Below are 24,395 nucleotides of genomic sequence, written 5' to 3' on the forward strand. Positions count from 1 at the left end.
GATGCAATTCGACCTAGCCAATCAGAAGCCACTACTGAAATGGAGTTGTGCACGCAGATTTTTAGGTTTTGATCTGCTCTCACTCGCCTTTTACTGCTCCTCATGGTTGGTCACGCTTCCCATTATCTCTGCGTAGCGAGAGCAAGAGATCTCGAGCACTCGTTGGATTGGCAGGAAGGGAACATGGCTCATTGTTATACCATTTAATTGGGGGAGGCTGTCCATAAGAGCCAGAGACACCCCCCCTTTGGACGCAATCAGCATGTACTTTGGAGATGCTCTTGTAGAAGGAAGGGGATTCTTTGCTACAGTGGAGGGGCGGGGGCTATCTAAATACTATTGGCACTTTCCTTTTTAAAAAATCTACTGCTCCCTCCTCTCCTCCCCTCGCCTGCTGGCATCTGGATGGGGTTGGGTTTGGGGGTCCAGCTGGGGAACCAGAGGGGGCGCGGGCAGGGAGAGGCTCATCCATGCTGTGCAGCCATGACACATATTGCAGAGCCGTGGACGGCCAAGAGTGCTGGGGAAGGCAGGCGAGGCAGGGCTGGGCTCGCCGGCGCAGGTGGCTGGGTGGAGGAGTTCCCCTGCCCCGAGCCGTCAGTGGCCACTGCCAGAACTGATTGAGGGGCTTTGCGCAGCCGCCCTCCTTCGCCTCCCCTCCACCCTTCCTTCTTTCCCTGCCCGGGATTTATTTTTGAGTACCCCAGCCAGAGGCCTCTGGCGGCTCCACTGCAGTCTTTGCCCCTCTCTCCTGGTTCCCGGGCTGGTGGAGGAAGCATGTGGCCGTGGCCGCTGGTGTGGAGAGATTCCCCAACTGCACTACATAAGAAGGTATTTTTAGTGTGATACATGACTTGAGAAAAGCTAGACAGGGACTGGAGATTATCCACTTGCTGTTATCTTTTTTTCTGATGAAACATCCTGTTTACTCTCTAGGCTGCCAGCAGCCAAATGAGCAAACACCAAAAACTGAGGGCATGGTGCCAGAAAGCCTCTGATCAATAACTGTGATTATTATTGGTGAATTGGTTTATGATGGGAACTGGAAAGTAAGCCTAGTTGTCATTGGTTCAAACAAGCAGATACCCCCTCATCCCACAATCCAAGGTATAGCAGGTGAAGGCATGTGTTCTTTTTTCAGTGTAGTGAGTTTTTGTCCAGCTTAGCATAGTCTAATTTTTTCTTATCCTGAAACCTCAGGGCAATGAGTCTCAGTAAGTTGATTCAGAGCAGAGATTGACCCATCCCTCAAACAAAGGAGGACAGGAATGTGTTAACTATAGGATACACTGTTTGCTTTTCTAGCCAACCCCAGTATATCTTTCTTTTCTGGAACTTTGTTTCCTGATCACCTGTGTATCCTACTTAATTAGATGTTTAGCTTTTGTAGAAATCCATGTGCTTTGTCCTTGAGGAAGAAGATCCTTTTAGAACTCAAGGTGACTTGTTCTCATAGTCCAGTAAGTCTATGGACCACGACATAGGTCCTGGTGAACAACTTCATCTTTAGTTGAGAGAGAAGCCCAGAGGAAAGCTGAGAGAAAAAGATGGAAAAGGTAAGTTTGACAGCCTCTCTCACATGCACATACTCCGGATCAGAGACAGTTTCTTCTAGTACTATATTGGGATAATTACTTTAACTGAAACTGCACTTCTTTTGGTGATGGTTGCTACTTCCTTGTTTATGATCCAGTTTGGAAGGAATGAGCCAACACTGGATATGGTTTCCCCAAGAATTCCATCTCCATGGTAATTTGGTTCAGAAATTGAGCCATTGGTGGTAGATCAAAGGGAGTAAACTGACTGCCAAGTTAGTACTAAAGCAAGACTACAATGCTCAGTAGAATATCAGGGACTTTATAAACATTTTTCAACAATGTTGCACAACAATATGTTTTATAACAATGCACCAATTAGTCAACATTTCTTAAGATGTGGGCTTCTTGTTTGATGTCTGTCTGTCGACTTATCTATCTTATCCCACCTTTTCTCCAATGAGCTCAGGGTAGTTTATATGGATTTCTCTCTAACAGGAAAAGGGAAAAAGAGGGGAATTTTCCACAGTATTCACAAAGCCCAGCACCCATTAGATTCAGACACTCTCTGGTAGTCACTACCATCACCTTAAGAATTTCAGGGGACCATGCAAAGCAATCCCCAGGTCAACCTGAATATGCATTTCTGGTTGTATCAGAGAGGCTTTCACATGTCCATGGGGCAAGTTTCTTCTCCTTTCCCTTGGATAGCATGGATGCATAATGATAAGCATACTGTAACCCAACTAAGTATCTCAATAGGAATTGATACATTTTCTAAAGTTTTGTTTTCTGTGCACACAAAAATAGATAGTAGAGATAAGCAAAAAGTAAAATACAGAACATAGAAAATAAAATAAAAATACAACACTTAATCACAGGGTGTTTTCTTACATTCCCATCTCTGAGTTGGGCCAAGTAGTCCATCCAGATATCCAGGAATTGACAGCTGACAAACTGATGGAATCCTGGTTGTCTGACCAGAGTTACTGCTTCCCTAGGTCATATTTATACCTGACCCTAGGAAGGTGGGGATTTCTTCATGCATCACCAGAAAGTGGAACACTCATTTGAAAAGTTCCCTCCAAAAGGCATTTTTGTTCACATTTTTTATTTATGATTGCCAGTGGAATGGCTTTATGTCACTTAGAGCTGATTTTTTCTAAGAATGTAGCACACAATGCATCTAAGTCTTATTGCTTGTTTTAATGGAAAGGGAAAATAAAATTAAACTCTGGACATCTGAAATATTGTATCTTGTGTAATTGACACACATTCTGAATGGTATTTACAAAGCTGAACCCACTTACTGCATGTATATTTTCCCTGGTGCTGTCCTTCTATTAACCTATTTTGGTCTTCTACTTCACCTGCCTCTAGTTATTACCCACTGCAATATTGCATTGAACTCCTAAAGGGATAAACTGGAACATCAACATGGCACCAATATCGCATAATTACTGTCAGATAACACACAGACAACTGCACTGCTCCAATAAGCAACCTGCTGCGTCTACAAATTTGCCACGCTTCAGTCTGCTAAAGCTTTATCAGGCACAGTATGGAAACTCACTTAATAGTGGGAATTATGTTGCTTAATGTTACCCAAGTTGCATCCAATTATTATTTTTCCTTAATATCTTCTTTTTTTAATCACAAGCTGACTTACAATGTCAGGGCCAGTGCCCTTCCAATGGTCCTACAGCATGAGACCAGGACTCCTCTGACAGTCACAGCCAGCAGCCAAGCAGCCTTGTCATCAGTTGTAACACTCCCTGGCTCTCCTGCCAACAGCAGCTTTGGTCTCTGCTAAAGAAACTAATTGAATATTGAAATTTTGGCTGATCAGTCATTTGGTCCGCTGCCCAGCAGGGATTTCACCACCTTTCAACATTACTGTTGGCGTGCATCAGGGATCAGCACTTTCACCATTACTATTCATACTCTGCATGGACACTGCTACAGCAGATTTGCAGACTATGCATAGACGGTGACACAATGCAAGACATACGGTCATGAATAAATGCAGCATGGTTGAAATGGCGGCAAACTATTGGCATTCTATGTGACTCTAAAATGCCTGAAAAACTCAAGGCTGAGGTCGACACTACAGTCATTTACCCAGTAGCCCTCTATGGAGCAGAGTGCTGGCCAGCAACAAAAAAACACAAACAAGCCCTTAACACAATGGAAATGGAAATGCTGAGATGGATCCTTGGCCTGACACTTCTTGGCCATGTGCCAAATGATGGCATCCATCAAAGACTAAGAATAAAAGCAATTAGCAAGAAAATGCAGGAAGCCAGGCCACAGTGGCATGGCCATGTCATGAGAAGAGAACCAACATCAGTAGCTCAAACAGCACTACATTTGGGGACAGCTTGGGGCGGCGGTATGACTGACCACTTGGATGACCAAAGAAAGAGATGGATGGAACACCATCAACAAGAGACATGTGCTGCTGCCAACCCTGGAGTCTCTGCGGAGTTCTACCAAAGAAACGAGGAGACCATGTGGAAGCTCGACAGTCACAGTGCTAACCCCTCCACTGCGAAAATAGCCTAGAAAGAAGTCGTCATTTGGTCTTCTAAAGGGACTCATACAAATGGTCATTATTTGTTTGTTTGTTTGTTTGTTTGTTTGTTTGTTTGTTTGTTTGTTTGTTTGTTTGTTTGTTTGTTTGTTTGTTTGTTTGTTTGTTTGTTTGTTTGTTTGTTTGTTTGTTGGATTTATAGGCCGCCTCACCCCCGAAGGGCTCAAATTTATTTAATATGTGTGGTGGAAAATGAACTAAGTAAGTATTATCCTTCAATGAGGAATAATAGTTATAGCGATTTTTTTACAATTTTGACTACCATACCTTCTAAGACCTTGGTGGCGAACCTTCGGCACTCCAGATGTTATGGACTACAATGATATTGGCCTGCCAGCATGGCCAATTGTATGGGAATTGTAGTCCATAACATCTGGAGTGCCGAAGGTTCGCCACCACTGTTCTAAGACCTGGTGATGCCTATAACAAAAGCATGCCTTCCTCTTTAAAGATACATTGAGAAATTAACACCCTGAGGATCAACAACAGCTTTTCAACACAAGGCAAATTGTTCTAAAATATTTGTCATGAGAAAGTGAGGAAAGGAGCAGAGTTTTTACAAATAGCTAAAGGGCATCCAGCATTTCTGCTCTGCCCATACTTGTAAAGACAGATTCTTTAGTCCATTCAAGGCATACACCAGAAACCTCATAAATAATATGCGGGAACTGGCAAAACCTATGGTATCCTCCTGTCTTTCAGAGGTGATGAAGTGCATCAGACTCCTCATGACATTCATGAGATGGAATGCCCTTGCTGTGTCAAACAGGAGGTCATATCACTGCCCCTTCAATATGCTGGACCTTTCAGAGACAATGAAAAGAGGATTAGCGTGTCTTAGGATAGGTCCCTCAGATGATTATACCTTCTGCTGATGTTGATGTTATCCATTCAGTTGTTCTCGACCCTTGGCAACCCGATATGCAAGCTCTTTCCACATTTTTGATTAAGTATTGCTTCCTTCAGCTGGTTGATGTTCATGCCTGTATCAGCTTTTATGGTATCTAGCCATGCTATTATTCGCGCTTTGGAATTGTCCAGGTCTTCTCCACCTGCCACTTCAACAAATCCGAGGCATCATAGATTTTTCCTGAGTGAATTTGATCCACATGCACATGACCATAGAAGTATGTAAGTTCTGGAGAACCCTGGTTATTTCCCCTTCTAGTGATGTGTCTGGTTTTATGCAGCTCAAGACTTCTGCGTTTGCCACCCTAGCTGTCCATGGTATGCATAGTAGCTTTCGCCAACACGACAACTCAGGAAACCGGCGTCTATTATTCTTCTTCTTCTGTCGAAGCTTTCTTTGTAGCAAGTACAAGCTTTCCACACCCATACCACATGGCTATAGGGGAGAGATGATGGCTTGGACTAGCCTGTGCTTGGTTTTGTTGCTGATGTCTCTGCTTTTCCAAATTTTATCCATGCTCAGCATTGTGCTTTGTCCTAATGCTATTCTCCGCTTTATCTCAGGGGTTACCTCTCCATTACAGTCAATTTTTGAGCCCAGGAAGATGAAGTCTTGGACGCACTCAATGACCTCATTGTTAATGCTAACTTGGGCCTGACCTATGCTAGCTGTCATCATGATATTCGTCTTCTTCACATTGAGATGGAGGCCCATTTTTTCATTTTCAGCTTTGATCTTCACTATCAACTGTATCAGATCGTTCTTGGTCTCTGCAAGCAGTGTTGTGTCATCTGCATAACGAAGATAGTTGATGTTTCTGCCGCCAATTTTCACTCCTGTTTTTGAGTCTTCTAGCTCCAATTTTCACATGATCGCTTTGGCATAGAGGTTGAACAAGAGGGGTGAGAGAATGCAGCCCTGTCGGACACCTTTGCCAATTCAGAACCAGTCTATGTCCCCATGTGCTGTTCTCACTGTGGCTTCCTGGTTGGTGTAGAGCAACTGTATCAGCTTGATCAGATGTGGTGACACACCTAGCTCTTGCAGGAGACTTGCCATGGCTTATCATGCTCAAGCACAGTCAAAGAGCCTTGTGGTAAATCAATGGAAGCACATGTATGGAATGTTCTCCTGGTGGTCTCAAGCTTTCTCTATGATCACATCACAGAAGAGTTTGCAAAATGTGATCCACTTGGGATTACCCGTGACCACGTAGAAAGTCTGCTTGTACATCAGGGAATTGTGCTTCAACGATTGGTCTTAGCCTTTCTTGTATTATCTTGAGAAGGATCTTGCTTACATGTGGGATGAGGGCTATTGTGGGATAATTGGAACAAGCGTGGTAATCACCTTTCTTTGGTAAAGGGATGAAGACTGATCTTTTCCAGTCCTGAGGCCATTCAGTGGATTCCCATACTGCCTGGCATAGGGCCATGATGGTTTTAACTGGTACTGTCTGTATTAACTCTGCCGGGATATTGTCTATACCAGGTGCTTTGTTTTTAGCTAGTTGCTTCATTGCCTTAGCGACTTCTGACTCCAGAATCGGGGGCTCCAAATCCAGGTTGCCCACCTCATATGTTAGTCCATATTCCTGCCTGCTACAAGTTCTCTAATTATTTTACCACAGCTGAAAACACTGGAGTCTTCAGACATCAGGGATATCTGTAATGTGACTATATTGCAGTTCTTTTCACTGCTGAACCTACTGGAAATGCTTCTGTCCCAACTAGAAGCTGTGGTTTCACTGGATATCTTGTTGCGATAGAACTCTGTCCAGGGTTGGTGGTAGGCTTTTGAGATTCCTGTGATAAAAGTATAATTACTACACTGTTTGACTTTCAGGTATAGAACGAGCTACAAATACATGTAATTAATTAATTAATTAATTTTAAAATTCCTTTCAAAAACAGAGGATGAGAGAGAAGAGAAAATGACTGAAAAGGAGGTTTAGCAACTACATGGGGGCATGAGTAAGTATCAGGTGCTTGGTGGGTTTAAGAAATAAAAATCAATCATAGGCCTTCACAATGTAAGAGGAAAAACAAAAAAGATAAATAAGTAGATAAAGCACAATATAAATTACAGAAAATGTAAAATTAGCAGTCACAAGGTCCCCACTTTAGAGTTCTTCCCAGTAGTTAGACAGTATTTTTTTTAAAAAAAAAACCTATTAAAGGTACAAGGTCATACTAAATGGAAAGTTATTCCAAGTTAACAGCTTTCTTTGATACCACCTTGGCTTTTGTATCCAGACCCTATTATTTAAGGGACAACATATAGGGCACCTTTTATACATTGCTGTTTATATTCCACAAAAAATCTTCTAGAATTGGGGATAACTGAAAAATCTGGGATTTCTTGCCTTAGAAAGCCTATCATCCCAATATCCTAAAGCTAAGACAATATTATTTGGATTCTTCAATGCAAGAATAGGCTCAGGACATCCCAATGCTCAGGCAGCAGAGCAGGCTCCTTTTCTAGAACAATGTTCAACGATCAAGTAATCAGTAAGCCAGGCCTGGGAGGTTGGAAAGGTGAGGGATCTGGTGGGGCAGGGTGGCAAGGTGAGACTTGGGGTGGGGGAGGATTGAATGGTTAGGCTTGGGGTGGGGAGAGCGGAAAGTGTGGCTAGGGGTGGGAGAAGGTTGGTAGGTGATATGAGAGGGGGGATTATTTACAAATTAGTATTGGGTTGGGGAGGGTGGCAAGGTGAAGTTTGGGGTGATGGAAGGTGAGAAGGTAAGGCTTGCATGAGGGAGGGTGGGAAAGTATAGCTTAGGCTAGAGCAGGGGTAGGGAACCTGCGGCTCTCCAGATGTTCAGGAACTACATTTCCCATCAGCCCCTACCAGCATGGCCAATTGGCCATGCTGACAGAGGCTGATGGGAATTGTAGTTCCTGAACATTTATCCTGGAAAAGAAACACAGGATTCCCTATGGAAACTAGGAAGATGAGTGGAGATATTAGGACAGTTGGGGTTTGGGGCAAAGGCTAGAGGACTTTGCTGGGGTTGGAGGGAGGCTGGGGGACTTTGTTGGGGATTGGGGAGGCGGGTGGAGTTTATTGGGGTTGGGGGAGGTGGGAGGGCTTGTTGGGCCCACAGAGCAGCTGCTCTGCAGACCAGGCCACTTGATGCAGTGGGAGAGCAGGAAAACTGGCTGTGCCCACGGAGCAGCTCTGCAGGCCCAGTTTCTGTTTTGGGGATGGGGGAAGGCAGGTAGGTTTGGCTGGGCCCACGAAGCACCTGCTCCATGACCCAGATGCCCAGTCACAGATCAACTGTTTTGCAGCCAGGCTGACCATCAGGGGAGGGGGAGGCAGGAGTGCTTCTGGCTTCTCCGAGCAGGGAAGAAATCGAATGTACAAACCCCGTTAGGACATTTGATTTCTTAGCATTTTAATGTTTAGGATTGTGTATCATTTCAAACCCATAGTGATTAACCCAGGTCTGGATCCAAAGATGGGCTGTTCAGTCCAAAGGGTTTTCAAGTGGCATTGGGGAAGCAGCAGCAAACAGAAATCCCCTGGCCACCCCAAAATCCTTTTGGGTGGAGTAACTCCAAACTCCAGGCCATGGCATATTATTTGTTTGTTTTATTTTTAGACCACCCTCCCCGAAGGCTCAGGGCAGTGTACAACATTATTAAATGTAATACAATAAAACCCATAAAACAATAAATTAAGTTCCACAGTTAAAACAACCTTTCAACCCCACCTCCGCCCACGGGAGGCCTAGATGACATGAGGGTCTGGTGGTTATCTCGGCTGGCCAAAAGCCTGACAGAACAGGTCCATTTTGCAGGCCCTGCGGAAACTTTGAAGGTTCTGCAGGACCCTGGTCTCCTTAGGAAACCTGTTCCACCAGGTAAGGGCCAGGACTATAAAATCTTTGGGGGGCTGGGGATTTCCAGCAGGCACCCCCTCAGAGGAACGGAGGTCCCTAGCGGGGCAGTACGGGAAGATGTGGTCCCTCAGATATGAAGGCCCAGTGCCGCTAACGGCCTTAAAGGCCGTTACTTTGAAGATGGCCAGGAATTCGATGGGCAGTCTGTGTAGATGATATAGGACCGGAGTGATCTGGTCCCATTAATAATCTGGCTGCCACATGTTGCACGAGTTTCAATTTCTGGACCATCGACAGAGGTAGGCCAGCATAGAGCACATTACAATAATCCAATCTAGAGGTGACTGTTGCATGGATCACAGTGGCCAGGTCGGAACGGGACAGATATGGGGTCAGTTGCCGTGCCTGCCACAATTTGACTCCAAAGCATGGGTTGAAGCCAACTAATGTCGGCTCCACCCCTGGGAATGCTCCAGTCCACCCATCTCTGCCACAGCATCCACTCTGGGTTTCACAGCTGTGGGGCACCCAGATGCCAGCATCTGTGCCCTCCCCACTAGCGGCAGAGTGGGTAAAGACCCCCACTCTGTTTGGCCAATATGGTGATGAAATACACATGGGTACAATATATAGACATTACCCAAAATAGCATGAGAGTGACCACAGAAGTACCAACAGTTATGCTTTCAAAGAAAGGTGTAAACCAAGCTTCAAAGTAGCCTCTACTTGCATAACAAATAACATTTAATCATGATGAATTTCACTTATGGCATCTCTATCTTCCTTGGTAAAGCCCTTCAACATCTGCTAGCACTGAATAATGTCTAGCTCTCAGATTATCCCTTAGTGCCAGCATTTATGTCGGGCTGCTAGACTGAAATGGTTGAAGCAATTTTCCCTTTGTCTTCAATCATCAAAGATTTGTAGTAGAACAGTATATATTATTTTTGTAGCACATAGTACTTATACTGATATCCCATACTGAGATTTCCTCATGAAGCATAAAGTGGTTAATAAAGTGGAAGTCAGGAGGTACAGAGTAATTTGCCCAAAGCATTTAGCAATAATTTGCTTGTTCTATAACCTAATAACCATTTTAGCCCCAAGGTACAACAAAACAGAAGTTCTAATTCAGTAGTATTAGAGGAAGACTAATTATATTGAGGGAGAGGCTCTTAGTCAGTTGTGACCTCCTGCGGAGGTGTTGGGAAACTGAGTGTTCTGAATTACTCATGACCCTATCTGCCCTGAGGGGCTAGAGATAGGAATATCCTTCATATGCTTCTTGAAGTACCCCCTTGGAATGTTTCAATGGAAAGAATTATTCAAATCATGAATGCACAGATTTTTTAAAAAAAATCCAGCAGTTTCACTTTCTTTTCATTTGGTTTTGGATTAAACAGGGACATAGCAATGGGACAAATGAAGGAAAAGCAAGTAAAACAGTGAATGGAGCATGTCATAGATACATATTGTTGAACACTCAGCCCACTTCATAGAAAAAAATGGCAATTTTAAACTCAGCCCCAATGACAAACTGATCAGCTTTGATGTGGTTTTCCGATTCACCCCATAGAAGACAGCATCTCATTCATTAACTGGATTTTCCCTAAAGACATTACAGCCCTGTTTCAACACTGCCTCACTACAAGCTACTTCCAATGGGATAATGAAGTCTATGAACAGAGAGATGAGGTAGCCATTTTAGCCCTGTAATAGCAAATTTTTACATGGAACACTTTGAAAAATAAGCCCTGGAAACAGCACCAAAAAAGGCCACTATATAGGCTCATTCCGCACATGCAGAATAATGCACTTTCGAACTGCTTTCAATGCTCTTTGAAGCTGTGCGGAATGGCAAAATTCACTTGCAAACAGTTGTGAAAGTGGTTTGAAAACGCATTATTTTGCGTGTGCGGAAGGGGCCATAGTTCCGTTTTGTGGATGTCACATTCACAATTTGGAGCCACGGAGAAAAAGAACTAAACAAGTTTCTGGACCATATTAACAATATCCACCCTAACAAGGACGTAGGTAAAGGGGGGGGGTGTTCTCGCAGGGATGTAGGTATAGATTTTTTTATAAGGGGGTTCAGGGGTGCAGCCACACCCCCACCCACCCCTAGGGCATGGCCACGCCTTTCCAAGCCCTGCCCCTGGCCTAGCGCTTATAAAAGCAGCTCTCCGAGGTCGGGAATGGCAGACTCCCCTCCCCTGCCCTCCCCTGTCCCTCCCCTCTGGATAGAGGCATAGAGGGAAAATGGAGCCTGGTGCAAAATCTGAGTTTTGCACACACACACACCCAGACAGCCGCTGTGATGCTGGAATCCACTCCCAAACAGCATCACTTTCAATGGTGTTTAAACTAGAGAGCCCAAATTCTCCTGTTAAATCCCCCTTAAAGGGAGAATCTGGGGTCCCTAGTTAAACAACATTGAAAGTGATGCTGTTTTGGGTTGGATTATACCCCACCCTGAAACAGCATCACTTTCAATGTGGCGTAGTGGTTACAAGCAGGTGCATTCTAATCTGGAGAAACCGGGTTTGATTCCCTGCTCTACCACTTGAGCTGTGGAGGCTTATCTGGGGAATTCAGATTAGCCTGTGCACTCTCACACACACCAGCTGGGTGACCTTGAGCTAGTCACAGCTTTTCAGGAGCTTCCTCATCAGCCCCACCCACCTCACAGGGGTGTTTGTTGTGAGGGAGCCAAGGGGCAAGGGAGGATTGTAAGAAGCCCCTTGCTGAGGTCTCCTCCTACAGGAGAGAAGGGGGATATAAATCCAAACTCCTCTTCTTCTTCTACAAACTGAGGACCTCAGATTCTCCCTTTAAATCCATGATGAGAGGGAGGTGGATTTAAAAAGAGGAGAATCTGGGGAAATCTAGAGGTGCCACCTGCTGTCAGAGTGCAATTGCTTAAAGCTAGCAGGTACCAAACTTTTGGAGTAGCTTATCTTTAGGAGTCTCTCCTAATGATCCACCTAGGTTTGGTGAGGTTTGGTTCAGGGGGTCCAAAGTTATGGACCCTCAAAGGTGTAGCCCCCATCTCCTATTAGCTCCCATTGGAAACAATGGGGATGGGGCACCCCCTTTGGAAGTCCATAGCTTTGGACTCCCTGGACCAAACTTCACAAAACCTGGGTGACATCAATAAGAGACTCTCCTGATAATATATCCCAGGTTTGGTGAAGTTTGGATCAGGGGGTCCAAAGATATGGACCCTCAAAGGTGTAGCCCCCATCTTCTATTAGCTCCCATTGGAAACAATGGAGGATGGGGCACTCCCTTTGGAAGTCCATAACTTTGGACCCCCTGAACCAAACCTCACCATCAGGAGAGTCCCCCAAACAATCCCTGAACGTTTGGTGCTGCTAGCCTAAACAATGCGCCCCCTGCAGGCCAAAAACCAAAAAAGCACTTAAATGTTTTAAAAACCCACAAACAGAGAGGCAGAGCTTCGGACATGAATGGGGGGGGTTTCAAACCTGAGAACCCCCCCTTACCTACGTCCATGGGTTCTCAGGTTCAACCCCCTCATTACATGTCCGAAGCTCCGCCCTTGTTTGTGGGCTTTTTGTATTTTAAAGTGTTTTTCCATTTTTGACCTGCAGGGGTGTAGTTTTTAAGCTAGCAACACCAAACTTTCAGGGTATCTTTAGGAGACCCTCTCGATGATACCACCCAGGTTTGGCAAAGTCTGGTTCAGGGGGTCCAAAGTTATGGACCCCCAAAAGGGGTGCCCCATCCCACATTGTTTCCAATGGAAGCTAATAGGTGATGGGGGATACACATTTGATGGCCTATAACTTTGGCCCCCATGAACCAAACTTATCCAAACCTGGGTGGTATCATCAGGAGAGTCTCTTAATGGTCCCTCTCAGGTTTTATGAAGTTTGGTCTAGGGGGTCCAAAGCTATGGACTCCCAAAGGGGGTGCCCCCATCCCCCATTGTTTCCAATGGGAGCTAATAGGAGATGGGGGATACACATTTGATGGCCTATAACAGTGATGGCGAACCTTTTTGAGAGCGAGTGCCCAAACTGCAACTCAAAACCCATTTATGTATCGCAAAGTGCCAATACGGCAATTTAACCTGAATACTGAAGTTTTTGTTTAGAAAAAACAACTCATCACAAATTTACCATCTTTTTTGTCTTAAAGAATAAAACACAATGACAAGGAGCTTTCCAATGATGCATAAACAACTTTATAATCAACAGCAACTTTTTTTATGATCTGCTCCTAATTTTCTACAGCTGCTTATGGAAACTTCAAGAGGGAAATTTTTTCAGAGAAATCCAGCCCGCTTCAAATTTCCTAGACAGACAAGTTCCAGGCATGTTTTAATGAATGTTTGTCATTGCCCAGACAGTTAATTATTTGCATATAGAAATGCAGATGTTATTATCAAATTGCCAGGCCCAGTGGGGAATGGAAATAATTATGCACATGTGGCACCTGCTCTAGTGATTTTGTGGCCCCTCTGAAAGATGATCAAATCCCCTTTTGCCATCACAGCAGAGTAAGGGAATTTCTGCAAAGGAGCAACCTAGCCCTGAAAAAAGCCAAGAAGTGTCCCTACATTTTTCCAGGGAAGGGATGCAATGAAGAACAGCTACTGATGCACAAGATGTGCAGTTACCAACCGCCAGGAAGTGGCTAAAGATCTCCTGGGATTACAACTGATCTCCAGGTTACAGAGATCAGGTCACTTGGAAGAAAATGGCTGCTTTGGAAAGTGGCCTCTTTGCCAGCATACTCCACTTAAAGTCCCCACCTGCTCCAAACCCTAGCAGCACTGCCCTGAGGGCTCCATTCTCCAAATCTCAGGGTATTTTCCAGCACCTGGGGCTGCTTGGCAACCATAAACACAGAACGGCAAATGCAGCACTAAACTAGTTTCCTTTCTCCACCACACATGCTTTATTTGTGGTGTTTTATGTGTTTTTTGGAAAGAAAGCCACACACCAACAGGTTGTGGAAGTCTGTTGTCTCAAAGTGGAGGTTGAGGGCACTTTCTTGCTCAACAAAGGGTAGGAGTATGAACTAGACTTGCAGTTTCCACTGCAGACCTTAGAGAAAAATCACCCACCTCTCAGCAATCTTAATTAAACCCACAACAACTGCTATCTAGCAGAAGAGGATTTCAAAAAGTACTTTCTCTGCAAAGCCCTATTTCACTGTATTTATTGTGCTTTATTTTTCTCTCCTCCTTGTACCTTCTACTTGCACAATAAAGCTGGTTTTGTCCCTACTTAAAGCACACAAAGCATTTGCATAATGAGGCCAGCTTTTTTCTGCCCATGAGTCGCTATTCAACAAATATCTATATTACGCACTTTTTAACTGCTGCAAACTGGCTAACTTTGTGGGAAACATCCAGAGGATAAGAGTTTCTTACATGGGTTGCTTGTGCAAAGTTGTACTCAACAGATCAAATGTATACACAGAGAGACATTGGAAGAGCAGACAAACACACATATGCTGATCAGTCTCCTCCCACACTGCTGCTTAAAGGTATCCAAATGTACATGCCAAGCTTTACAAAGAATGCTTTTTCAAAGAGACCTGAACAGTTTTGTAAAAGGGCAGGGGGAGAGAACAAGAACAAAGCATGCAGCAAAGTAGCACTTGTGAGACTTCCTACTATTTTCAACAGAAAGCAAAAGTGGCTGGGGCTAGTTGTCCAATTAACACACATAAGGGATTAAAATCTCCAAGATACAAGTCAGTTTTCAAAGAGACTGGCTTTTTCTCTACACTCTTACTAGTGGCCAAATTATTTTCCATATATCTACTAAATTTGACTTCTGCCTCTCTTAACACCCCCCCACTGCTTCAAGCTTCTTCCACCGAGGCTTTTCCTCTCCTGCCCCCCATGGCTACCTCCCTTCTCTCCTAGGCGGACGAGATCTTTACCCGATAAACACTTGCAGGGAATGCCTTAGCAAAGGCACCTGCAAAGGAGAGAAGACGTGCAAAAAGCCCTCCAAGAGCCCGGGTGGAAGCCTGGGTGGAAGAGCAAGCCCAGGCACCGACAGAGCCACACGAAAAAAAGCCCAGCTGACAGCCCGAGGCGGAAAGGGGCGCGATGATACTGGAAGGAGGCTCCCGGATGCAAGCAGCGACCAAGCGGCAGCCCCCCCTCAGGAGGTCACTAAAAGAACCAGAGAGAGTACTTTGCCTCCCGGAGAGAGAAGCTACCCAGCGATGATGAGAGCAGGCAGGCAGAGAGAAGCCCATGACGGAGAGCAGGCAGGCAGAGAGAGAGCCTGCTTGAAACAGCCGCCCGGAAACAACAGCGGCGGAAGAGGGAGGCGTTCCTGAGGCAGTAAGCCGCCTGGGGGGAAGCGCCCCAGAAGGAGCACTGTGGCTGATAAGCAGCCCATAAGACACTGGGAGGAGAGGAGCACCCCGCTTCTCCAGAGGCCCTTTCTGCAGCGCCTCTAAGACACCCGTGCCAGCACGCGAGGGGAAGGGGAGGGAGAGTCCCGAGGCACTGCGCCAGTCCCGAGGCGAGAGGAGCCTCCAGCGTGCCACCTGTGGCCACACTGGCAGCAGCATTGCCATGGGGTATCGCCATCACGGGCCTATAACTTTGGCCCCCATGAACCAAACTTATCCAAACCTGGGTGGTATCATCAGGAGAGTCTCCTAATGGTACCTCTCAGGTTTTATGAAGTTTGGTCTAGGGGGTCCAAAGCTATGGACTCCCAAAGGGGGTGCCCCCATCCCCCATTGTTTCCAATGGGAGCTAATAGGAGATGGGGGCTACACCTTTGAGGGTCCATAACTTTGGCCCCCTTGAACCAAACTTCACCAACCCTGGGTGATATAATCAGGAGGGTCTCCTAAAGATACACTAAAAGTTTGGTGCTGCTAACTTAACAATTGCACCCCTGACAACGGGCACCCCCAAAATTTCCCCAGATTCTCTTTTTAAATCCACCCCCTTCGGCATGGATTTAAACCTGAGAATCTGAAGTCCCATTTTAAACATTAAAAGTGATGCTGTTTAAGGGTGGGGGATAATCCACCCCAAAACAGCATCACTTTCAATGTTGTTTTAACTGGGGACCCCAGATTCTCCCTTTAAGGTGGATTTAAAAAGAGAATCTGGGCTCCCTAGTTTAAACACCATTGAAAGTGATGCTGTTTGGGGGTGGATTCCAGCATCACAGTGGCCACCCATTGGGGGGAGGGTGCAAAAAACTCAGATTTTGCACCAGGCTCCATTTTTCCTAGCTACACCCCTGCCCAGAGGAGAGGGCAGAAGGGAGGTAAAAAACTTTGGTAGATCGTGCAAAAAGAATCTGTGAACCCCACCTCCTTCAAGACGAACTGAATCACCTAAACTGGGCTCTAAAGGCTAATGATTACTCCAGTACAGACATCAGAAGAGCTGCAAGACTAAGAACAAACCACAGGAAAGAAGATAAACAGCCACCCAGAGGGAAACTGTTCTTACCATACATCAAGGGAATCACTGATTGCATAGGGAAATTGATGAAGAAACATAACCTCCAAACAATCTACGGACCCACTAAGAAAATTCAACAAATGCTACGTTCAGCAAATGATAAGAGGGTTCCTCTAAATTCTGCAGGAGTCTACTGCGTAACGTGGAGCTGTGGACAAGTCTGCATAGGGACCACCAAAGGCAGTGCCCAGACACAAATCAAAGAACATGAAAGGCACTGCAGACTAATTCAGCCAGAAAAATCAGCAGTATCAGAACACTTGATAAATCAAGTGGGAACAGAATATTATTTGAAAACACAGAAATGCTGGACCACTCTGACAATCACTATGTCAGACAACACAGAGAAGCCATTGAAATCCACAAGCACATGGACAATTTCAACAGAAAGGGAGAAACCATGAAAATGAACAAAATTTGGTTACCGGTACTGAAAAACACTAGAATCAAGACAGTGACTATTGAACACCACCCAGACAAAGGATGTCTCTAGGCTGTAAGTAATGAAAGGGATCAAAGGCCAGACTACTACAATGCAGATGCCCTCACTATTGATTTTGCTATCTTCATGGTTACTCACATGCTAAATGAGTGGATCCCACCCATGCAAATTAAGCTTGCTAATTGCACCCTTTACACTTGTTAACAGCATTGGCGAAGCCACCAGGGGACGGGGGTGCGCAACGCACTGGGCGCACCAATTCTGGTCACGTGGGGGTGGAAAAATCCCCCACCCCATGCCCCCCCACACTCCCCCCATGGCGCCCCCCTTTCCCCCTCCCACGGCGCACACCCCCCACACACTTACTTTTAGAAATGGAACATCCCAGAGAAGAAGCCTGCCTGCGTTGCCTGGGCCTGGTGGAAACTACATTTCCCAGGGGCTCCTGGGAAACGTAGTTCCCACCAGGCCTAGGCAATGCAGTGGTGGCTTTCTGTCAACTCTACTTCTTTCCTAAAAGTAGAGGTGGAATCTAGAGAAATTACCACTGAGGGGGCTGCTGTGAGGGGGGCAGGGGGCAGGGGGCAAATAGAGGTACAAGGAGTGCTAAGGGGAAAGCCAGAAGATGCTGCACCGAAGTGGCACTCTGGCCTAGCTACGCCTCTGGTTAACAGGCATATGGTTCTTTCTCCCACCCTGGACATTCCACAGATATATATACTCCACTTGCTTTACTACCATCAGATCCTCTGAAGATGCCAGCCACAGATGCAGGCAAAATTTCAGGAGAAAATGCTACTAGAATACGGCCATACAGCCCGGAAACCACACAACACTCCAGGTCATAGGTAGTTAAGCTCTTTATGAAATGTACTTCCTTTATAGAAGGACCCATTAATCAAGGGGAAAAAACACTTTTTGAGTACATTTGGTTGCTATTGATTTTCCAGACTCTTTCCATGTTCTGGTGACCCACTGTAGCAATAACAATAACTGTAAGAATAACAAGTTCAGAAGAATCACTTGGGAGTAGGGAAAATTCTATGTGCTTCTACCAATGTGATTTTCAGATACATCTTCCTTCCTTCTTTCTTTCATCCACCTATTTCTTTTCCTTTACACCTTTCCCTAGCCAACCAACATTTACCAAAAAATAAAGAGGACAACGGCCGGGGGGGGGGGGGGGGCAACTATACAATTTGCCCTCCAGAGAATACCTCCTTATAAACCAGCTGCCAATTTAAAAGAATTACCTTAGAAATCCTGTGGGAAACAGATACTATAAATGCTTTTTGCATGTTCTCAGGGAGGGTACTCTATAGCAGTGGAGCTCCTACCAAAAAAGAGCAAGTATGTGCTATATCTAATCAAACAACCCACAAGGAAGACTCAAGCAAAAGGATGCTTTGAGTAGATCTGAAGAAATGAACTGGCTCATAACAGGACCACAAATTATTATATGTATAGTTTCACTAAAACATGAGGGATGTATAATACTGATAATGTTTTATTTAAAGTGTTTTACCTGATATTTCTGATAGAAGATATTCACTTGTTCTCAATCGTAAAGGCTAATCAGAAAGAGATGGTTTGTAATGGAGAAGTGGTAAGTAGAAGTGAACTTAACCCTGCCTTACCTGCAGGTTCCCCATTATGATTCCTCCAACTGCTTTTACCATTGCCCAAGTCCAAACCATCCTTTCAGAGGGAAAAAACCCAGCAGAGAGGGTATTTAGAAAGAGAAAGCAACAGGATATAACTGCCATAATGTATAGCTCTTCCGGTGTCTTCATACCAGAGAACTAAAAGAAAAAAGTATCCACAGAACTGAAAAAAATAAAGATCTATAACTATTTCCTTACTGTTTAACACAATAGGAATAGGTCAAGTCACTTTCTAGCTGTAATCCATAGATTTCTAAAGCCTCTACCAAAAAGAAAGTGAAATCTTCCAGCATTTTCTTTATGTTTTGCTAGCAGCCATGATGGAGAATTTAAAAGTTATTATAAAGATGAAAGGAAACTGTTTCTAGCATTCTAGTCATATAATCTCTGAGCTGATAGTTTACATTATTGAAGTGTTTTGCACTGAAAGATAAATTCTCGGTCACTTAATAATGAGAAAATGGTTTTGTTGATGGTATGCAGTGGATGCTACTATACAATGGCAATGTCTTCAAAGAAAAGGTAGGAAACCCAGCATGACAGATTAATGTGCCTGTTTTCTTCTGAGCTAGATAGATAATGCAAATAGTTACAGGTTTTTTCTCACACTCTTTCTTTATTCCACAGCACAATCAGAATCTCATTTTTTGGAGAATCTCCAGCATAGATTTGTATCTAAAGCAGCAGGGGTTTGGACTATTTTTGATGTATACCCTGGAAACTAAAGAAATTAATTTTTGGTGACTACTGATAGATTGCCTGAGGATATAGTAATACTCTTTGGCATGTGAACACTCTGGACACTCTTATCTATTCTCAGTTTATAGCAGAGATTGAACTTCCTTGATCCCTGACCAGGATTTTGTAGTCCATCTGCTATGAGGGCTCTTTTCTACCCCAGGGTGGCTGAAGATATTTCTGTGCCCAAGAAATACTGTGTGTTGCTTGTTGTGAGTGCAAGTTGACCCCCAAAGCTGCTAACAGTGCTGAATATTTACTTTGGATCCAAGTGGTTGCACCCAGGAGGCAATGAAAGACATAGCTCTGCCTCTCACCCAGAGGCAAAGCTACAAGGGAGTGCAGGGGTGCACGTCACACTGGGCGCATGCCTGGGGGGCGCAAAAATCAGGTTTGCGTTGCTGAGAGGCAACAGGGTGTGCCCTATCCCCCATTGTTTCCAATGGGAGCTAATAAGAGATGAGGGCTACACCTTTGAGGTCCATAACTTTGGACCCCCTGAACCAAACTTCACCAAACCTGGGTGGTATCATCAGGAAAGTCTCCTAAAGATACCCTGAATTTTGGTGCTGCTAGCCTAAAAACTGTGCCCCTTGCAGGCCAAAAACTGAAAAAACACTAAAAAATACAAAAAACACAAATGGACATGGGGGGGCGGAGGTGCAAAACTCAGATTTTGCACCGGGCTCCATTTTCCCTAGCTACGCCTCTGCTCTCACCTCCTTCTAAGCTACCAGCAGAGAAATGAGGTCCAGAGGCTCAGTACTTCTGGGACTTATCTTTGTCCCAGTCAAGGTTGAACAGCTCTGTGAGGGTTTGATGGATGCAAACTATGACAATTGCCACCTGGAGCCAATCATGCTGACAGTGTCAGTGGAGTTTACCTTAGACCTGGCAGTATGGCTCTTGGAAGCGATGAAGGGCACAAGTCATATCTGTCACCACCTCCCATACTGCCACCAGTGGGGTGTTTCAGTGCCCCTCTGGATTATAGCTGTTTAGGCAATTATGTTTAGGCAACTTGGGAAGTGAACTGGCCTTGCCAGTGTTCTTTCATGCCTTGTCTGTAGAAAGAGCCTTTGTTTCATTGCTGGACTCCTTTTTTATTGTTTATTTTATTTATAAAATGTATATCCTGTCTTTCTGCCTTTCAAAGAGCAACCAAGGTTAAAATTAAAATATGCATTATAAAATCTAATTTTAAAGCCATTTAAAACTGCCACTGCCCCAAAACTAGCGAGGAACATTTAAAACTGCCACTGCCCCAAAACTAGCGAGGAACTAGCGAAGATAGTGGTAGACAAGGAAGAAGTTCTGGCAGCCATTGATAAACTAAATGCTACCAAATCCCCTGGCCCAGATTGCATTCATCCAAGAGTTCTTAAAGAGCTCAAGCATGAAATTGCTGATGTTCTCACATTAATATGCAACTTATCCCTGAAATCAGGCTCCATCCCTGAAGACTGGAAGATGGCCAATGTCACACCAATCTTTAAGAAAGGGGTCTGAGTTGGGGACCCAGGAAATTACATGAGCCCAGTCAGTTTGACATCTGTTCCTGAGTAAATTATGAGTAGAATCTATCATTAAAGATAAGAATTATTAAACATGTAGAAACTAGCAGAGACCTGCTGAGGAAGAGTCAGCATGGCTTTTGTAGAGAGCAGAGTCCCTGTCTTACAAACTTTACTAGGAGTTCTTTGGGGTGTTATGAAACGAGACATGTGGATAAGGGGGGGGACCAGTGGACATTGTCTACTTGGATTTCCAAAGGAGAGCTTTTGACAAAGAGTTCCTCACCAGAGACTGTTGAGAAAACTCCTTGCAATAGAAGGGAATAAGAGGAGGAAGTCCTCCTATGGATTAAAAACTGGTTTGAGGAACCAAGAACAAGAGGAGGTGGGAATATAAATGGGAGAGTTCTCTACAATGGAGAGATGTTGGGAGTGGTGTCCCCCAAGGATCCGTTTTGGGACCAGTGCTCTTTAACCTATTCATAAATGATGACCCTGGAAGTAGGGGTGGGTAGCATGGTGGCTATTAGTTTGCAGAGTGATACCAAATTATGTAGGGTGAGTAGGAACCACAAAGGATTCTGCAAAGAGAGCTCAAATGGCGGACCCTTGCATAAATTAGGTGGAGTGCACGCAACTTATTATATTAGCAAGCCATTTAATGACATTTAAGAGACCCACTGGTGCATAAAGGCTCAGAAAACTCAGCAATGAAGGAATAAGAGGGGAAGTCCTCCTATGGATTAAAAACTGGTGGAGGAACCAGGAAGCAAAGATTGGAGTATAAATGGGAGTTCTCACAATGCTGGAGATATGTAAGGAGTAGGTGTCCCCAAGGATCCGTTTTGGGACCAGTGTTCTGCTAACCCTATTCACTTAAATGACCATGGAAATAGGGGTGGAATTGGTGCATTAGCGTGGTTGTGCCAAGTTTAGGATAATACCAAATTATGTAGGGTGGTGAGAACTGCAAAAGATTGTGAAGAGCTCCAAGGGAATCTTTATAAATTAGGTGAGTGGGCTAAGAAATGGCAAATGCAGTTCAATGTAGCAAAATGTAAAGTGATGCACATAGGGGCAAAAAATCCAAACTTCACATACACGCTACAGGGGTCAGTGCTATCAGTCACAGAATCAGGAAAGGGATTTGGGTGCTCTTAGTTGAGTAGTTCCATGGGAATGTCAACTCAGTTGCATGGCAGCTGTGAAAAAGGCAAACTCTATGCTAGGATGAGATTAGGAAAGGAACTGAGAGATAAAACTGCAAGTTGTCGCTGCCCTTATATAAAAGCACTAGATTGCGACCACTTGGAGTTACTGTGTTTTCAGTTCCTAGGTCATACACATCTCAAAAGGATATTGAAGAGATAGAAAAAGAGGTGCAGAGAGTGCAACGAGGGATGAGTTGAGGGATTGAAGCACCTTCCTTATGCAGGAGAGGCTGCAGCTGTTTTGGGACTCTTTAGTTTGGAGAGGAGATGTCTGAGGTGGGATATGATTGAAGTCTATAAAATTATGCATGGGGAGTAGAAAATGTTGACAGAGAGAAATTTTTCTCTCTTTCTCACAATACTAGAACTAGGGGGCATTCATTGAAAATGCTGGGGGGAAGAATTAGGACTAATAAAAGGAAACACTTCTTCATGCAACGTGTGATTGGTGTTTGGAATATGCTGCCACAGGAGGTGGTGATGGCCACTAACCTGGATAGCTTTAAAAGGGGCTTGGACAGATTGATGGAGGAGAAGTCAATCTATGGCTACCAATCTTGATCCTCCTTGATCTCAGATTGCAAATGCCTTAGCAGACCAGGTGCTCAGGAGCAGCAGCAGCGGAGGGCCGTTGCTTTCACATCCTGCATGTGAGCTCCCAAAGGCACCTGGTGGGCCACTGCGAGTAGCAGAATGCTGGACTAGATGGACTCTGGTCTGATCCAGCTGGCTTGTTCTTATGTTCTTATGTTCTTAAACACACTCACATCATTTAAAACAATTAAAAACAGGACTAAAATACATACAAAGTCATTTAAAAGAATACTTGAAACAGTGGACAGGAAGAGAATCACTGAAGGAGTGACAAACAAAATAGACTTCATCCATTGGCAGCACACAGCAATAAAAGGGGACAGACAATCTCCCCGGGAATTCCAGAGTTTTGTAGCCATGTCCAAGAAGGCCCTCTTGTAATGTTAGAACTTAGTGGCACCCAAACCATCACATGAGTTCCCAAGAAATCCTTGTGTGAGGGAATCTGAAGGACCCTGTTGCCTCTCAGCAAGTTCCAGTACCCATGGTGTTAGAAGCTGCTACGACTCATTGCTCCTGCTGATGAGGCTGTAATTTTTGATGGTGTTGTTGCAGTTGCTGCAATTGCTGTATCTCTGTTTGACTTGGGCCTCTGATCAACTGCTTTAGGTTGAGGGGAGAGGATCTCCAGCTTGCCCCATCCTACCATCTCTTTCTCCTTCACTCTGCCTCTTTGTTCTCACATTTCTTTGACCTTTGGTCAGGATCAGTTTGTTCCCATTGCCACTGCATCATTTCCACCCCAGCGCTGTATGAACCCAGTCAGGCTGACCCAGTTATTGCCTCATTGGGTTGTTCAAGCTAGCACAGCTTTTGACAATCTTCTTTTAGTGTCCAAATGATCAAACTGTTCTTACTGTGAAACATATGCATGAAAGTATCAGAAACCAGAGAAGCACCAGGGATCTTTTAGTTCAGTTCTGTAAACAGAGACAGAACACCAAGTATAGGGCTTTCATATCCAGATTTTTTTCCGATTTGACAAGGCTCTGAGGCAATGAGCTTTGCTTGACTTACAGAGCAGAGGTGGAGATTCAGGCGGTTCCACGCACACCAGTTTGAGGTAAGAACCCGGTAGCTTAACCAGATTATGTAATCCCACACCACCACTGGCAGGGGGCGGGGCACTGTGGGGCCAGGCTGGCTCCTGCCACCACAGTGCTTGCCCAAGCCCCATCCCCCAGCCTTTGTTCAGACCACTTCCTGCTTTGGAGAGGGCAGGAGACGGCCTGATCAAAGGCTGGGGACAGGCGCTGCACCAGGGCACTTGCCTGAGCCCAGCATCCCCAGCCTTTGTTCAGGCCACCTGACCTGGGGAGGCCAGCATGACCTTCACTTCGTGGGAGGCCTACTGGAGCACAAGCAGACCTCCCCAGAAGCTAAGGCTGAGCCACGCACACACAACGTAATCAGCAGCAGGCCAGTCCCCAACGTGGTCTTCCCTCGCCTTCCCCACCCAACATTGGAAAGGAAAGACTTTAGCTCATCTTGTTGAAAGATGATGTTGGCTATCAGTGAAGTCTTTCAACAAAACTAAATTGAAATCTCATAATGTGAAGAGAAAAGTAAGAATAAACATGTTGCATGGCTGAGATGGAAGTGTCTAATCAAAGACAAAAAAGAATCTAAACTGGGACTTATAGGTGTGCTAGCCAAATTTCATGCCTGAATGAAGTAGCACTGTCAAAATACAGAGGATAGCATCAGTATGATGGCTATCAAAGAAGATAGTGGGTAGTGGGACTGGACATACCTAGGACAGCCTACAACTAGCCAAGATATAGTCTACAATCTCTAAAAACTGAAACAGAAAAATCTTCAGTATTGGTAACAAACTGGCAGTTCAATTTCATATTATTCCAC

Source organism: Sphaerodactylus townsendi, linkage group LG02 (assembly GCF_021028975.2).
Source record: "Sphaerodactylus townsendi isolate TG3544 linkage group LG02, MPM_Stown_v2.3, whole genome shotgun sequence".
NCBI classification, from domain to species: domain Eukaryota; kingdom Metazoa; phylum Chordata; class Lepidosauria; order Squamata; family Sphaerodactylidae; genus Sphaerodactylus; species Sphaerodactylus townsendi.